Raw genomic sequence first — 4,382 nt, 5'->3', positions numbered from 1 at the left:
CCCAAAAAGGATATCTTACATTGAAGGTACTGATAGTGTCATTCAGAAAAACCTAAGACACACGCTACCGTGCAGATAGAAGTCTGATTCTGTGATTAAACCTTAACCTGTCACACAGTGCAAAAAAAAACAGGTCTCACATTTCTATTCAAGCAAATCTGTACTGTTTTAGCTGGTCAAGTTATTTGTAGTGACCGTAAAAGCACATTTTTTTTTCTGGGTTGAAAAACTATTCCCAAATTTGCCATTCTCAAAATTGTGGTGAACGGGAACAATGAGGAAAACATCTAATAAGGGACGCGGACGTGGACATGGTCGTGGTGGTGTTAGTGGACCCTCTGGTGCTGGGAGAGGACGTGGCCGTTCTGCCACAGCCACACGTCCTAGTGTACCAACTACCTCAGGTCCCAGTAGCCGCCAGAATTTACAGGGATATTTGGTGGGGCCCAATGCCGTTCTAATGATGTTAAGGCCTGAGCAGGTACAGGCATTAGTCAATTGGGTGGCCGACAGTGCATCCAGCACGTTTACATTATCTCCCACCCAGTCTTCTGCAGAAAGCGCACAGATGGCGCATGAAAACCAAGCCCATCAGTCTGTCACATCACCCCCATGAATATCAGGGAAACTGTCTGAGCCTCAAGTTATGCAGCAGTCTCTTATGCTGTTTGAAGACTCTGCTGTCAGGGTTTCCCAAGGGCATCCACCTAGCTCTTCACCAGGGGTGGAAGAGATAGAATGCACTAACGCACAACCACTTATGTTTCCTGATGATGAGGACATGGGAATACCACCTCAGCACATCTCTGATGATGACAAAACAAAGGTGCCAACTGCTGCGTCTTTCTGCAGTGTGCAGACTGAACAGGAGGTCAGGGATCAAGACTGGGTGGAAGACGTTGCAGGGGACGATGAGGTCCTAGACCCCACATGGAATGAAGGTCGTGCCACTGACTTTCACAGTTCGGAGGAAGAGGCAGTGGTGAGACCGAGCCAACAGCGTAGCAAAAGAGGGAGCAGTGGGCAAAATCAGAACACCCGCCGCCAAGAGACTCCGCTTGCTACTGACCGCCGCCATCTGGGACCGAGCACCCCAAAGGCAGCTTCAAGGAGTTCCCTGGCATGGCACTTCTTCAAACAATGTGCTGACGACAAGACCCGAGTGGTTTGCACGCTGTGCCATCAGAGCCTGAAGAGAGGCATTAACGTTCTGAACCTTAGCACAACCTGGATGACCAGGCACCTGCATGCAAAGCATGAACTGCAGTGGAGTAAACACCTTAAAAACAAGGAAGTTACTCAGTCTCTCCCTGCTGCCTCTTCTGCTGCTGCCGCCTCGGCCTCTTCTGCTGCTGCCGCCGCCTCGGCCTCTTCTGCTGCTGCCGCCGCCTCGGCCTCTTCTGCTGCTGCTGCCGCCGCCTCGGCCTCTTTCTCTGCCTCTGGAGGAACGTTGGCACCTGCCGCCCAGCAAACATGGGATGTACCACCAACACCACCACCTGCGTCACCAAGCATCTCAACCATGTCACACGGCAGCGTTCAGCTCTCCATCTCACAAACATTTGAGAGAAAGCGTAAATTCCCACCTAGCCACCCTCGATCCCTGGCCCTGAATGCCAGCATTTCTAAACTACTGGCCTATGAAATGCTGTCATTTAGGCTGGTGGACACACACAGCTTCAAACAGCTCATGTCGCTTGCTGTCCCACAGTATGTTGTTCCCAGCCGCCACTACTTCTCCAAGAGAGCCGTGCCTTCCCTGCACAAACAAGTGTCCGATAAAATCAAGTGTGCACTGCTCAACGCCATCTGTGGCAAGGTCCACCTAACCACAGATACGTGGACCAGTAAGCAAGGCCAGGGACGCTATATCTCCCTAACTGCACACTGGGTAAATGTAGTGGCGGCTGGGCCCCAGGCGGAGAGCTGTTTGGCGCACGTCCTTCCGCCGCCAAGGATCGCTGGGCAACATTCTTTGCCTCCTGTCTCCTCCTCCTCCTACTCAGCTTCCTCCTCCTCTTCTTCCACCTGCTCATCCAGTCAGCCACACACCTTCACCACCAACTTCAGCACAGCCCAGGGTAAACGTCAGCAGGCCGTTCTGAAACTCATATGTTTGGGGGACAGGCCCCACACCGCACAGGAGTTGTGGCGGGGTATAGAACAACAGACCGACGAGTGGTTGCTGCCGGTGAGCCTCAAGCCCGGCCTGGTGGTGTGCGATAATGGGCGAAATCTCGTTGCAGCTCTGGGACTAGCCGGTTTGACGCACATCCCTTGCCTGGCGCATGTGCTGAATTTGGTGGTGCAGAAGTTCATTCGCAACTACCCCGACATGTCAGAGCTGCTGCATAAAGTGCGGGCCGTCTGTTCGCGCTTCCGGCGTTCACACCCTGCCGCTGCTCGCCTGTCTGCGCTACAGCGTAACTTCGGCCTTCCCGCTCACCGCCTCATATGCGACGTACCCACCAGGTGGAACTCCACCTTGCATATGCTGGACAGACTGTGCGAGCAGCAGCAGGCCATAGTGGAGTTTCAGCTGCAGCACGCACGGGTCAGTCGCACTGTGGATCAGACACACTTCACCACCAATGACTGGGCCTCCATGCGAGACCTGTGTGCCCTGTTGCGCTGTTTCGAGTACTCCACCAACATGGCCAGTGGCGATGACGCCGTTATCAGCGTTACAATACCACTACTATGTCTCCTTGAGAAAACACTTATGGCGATGATGGAAGAGGAGGTGGCCCAGGAGGAAGAGGAGGAAGAGGGGTAATTTTTAGCACTTTCAGGCCAGTCTCTTCGAAGTGACTCAGAGGGAGGTTTTTTGCAACACCAGAGGCCAGGCACAAATGTGGCCAGACAGGGCCCACTACTGGAGGACGAGGACGACGAGGATGAGGAGGAGGTGGAGGAGGATGAGGATGAAGCATGTTCACAGCGGGGTGGCACCCAAAGCAGCTCGGGGCCATCACTGGTGCGTGGCTGGGGGGAAACACAGGACTATGACAATACGCCTCCCACAGAGGACAGCTTGTCCTTACCTCTGGGCAGCCTGGCACACATGAGCGACTACATGCTGCAGTGCCTGCGCAACGACAGCAGAGTTGCCCACATTTTAACGTGTGCGGACTACTGGGTTGCCACCCTGCTGGATCCCCGGTACAAAGACAATGTGCCCACCTTACTTCCTACACTGGAGCGTGATAGGAATATGCGCGAGTACAAGCGCACGTTGGTAGACGCGCTACTGAGCGCATTCCCAAATGTAACAGGGGAACCACTGGAAGCCCAGGGCGAAGGCAGAGGAGGAGCAAGAGGTCGCCAACGCAGCTGTGTCACGGCCAGCTCCTCTGAGGGCAGGGTTAGCATGGCAGAGATGTGGAAAAGTTTTGTCACCACGCCACAGCTAACTGCACCACCACCTGATACGGAACGTGTTAGCAGGAGGCAACATTTCACTAACATGGTGGAACAGTACCTGTGCACACCTCTCCACATACTGACTGATGGTTCGGCCCCATTCAACTTCTGGGTCTCCAAATTGTCCACGTGGCCAGAGCTAGCCTTTTATGCCTTGGAGGTGCTGGCCTGCCCGGCGGCCAGCGTTTTGTCTGAACGTGTATTCAGCACGGCAGGGGGCGTCATTACAGACAAACGCAGCCGCATGTCTACAGCCAATGTGGACAAGCTGACGTTCATAAAAATGAACCAGGCATGGATCCCACAGGACCTGTCCATCCCTTGTGCAGATTAGATATTAACTACCTCCCCTTAACAATATATTATTCTACTCCAGGGCACTTCCTCATTCAATACTATTTTTAATTTCATTTTACCATTATATTGCGGAGCAACCCAAAGTTAAATGAACCTCTCCTCTGTCTGGGTGCCGGGGCCTAAATGTGTGACAGTGGCCTGTTCCAGTGGTGGGTGACGTGAAGCCTGATTCTCTGCTATGACATGAAGACTTATTCTGTGCTGACATGAAGCCAGATTCTCTGTTACGCGACCTCTCTCCTCTGCCTGGGTGCCTGGGCCTAAATATGTGACAGTGGCCTGTTCCAGTGGTGGGTGACGTGAAGCCTGATTCTCTGCTATGACATGAAGACAGATTCTGCGCTGACATAAGGCCAGATTCTCTGTTACGGGACCGCTCTCCTCTGTCTGGGTGCCGGGGCCTAAATGTGTGACAGTGGCCTGTTCCAGTGGTGGGTGACGTGAAGCCTGATTCTCTGCTATGACATGAAGACAGATTCTGTGCTGACATAAGGCCAGATTCTCTGTTACGCGACCTCTCTCCTCTGCCTGGGTGCCTGGGCCTAAATGTGTGACAGTGGCCTGTTCCAGTGGTGGGTGACGTAAAGCCTGATTCTCTGCTA

Source organism: Bufo bufo, chromosome 8 (assembly GCF_905171765.1).
Source record: "Bufo bufo chromosome 8, aBufBuf1.1, whole genome shotgun sequence".
In the NCBI taxonomy this organism is placed as follows: Eukaryota; Metazoa; Chordata; class Amphibia; order Anura; family Bufonidae; genus Bufo; species Bufo bufo.
Note: the sequence above shows the minus strand (reverse complement) of the source record.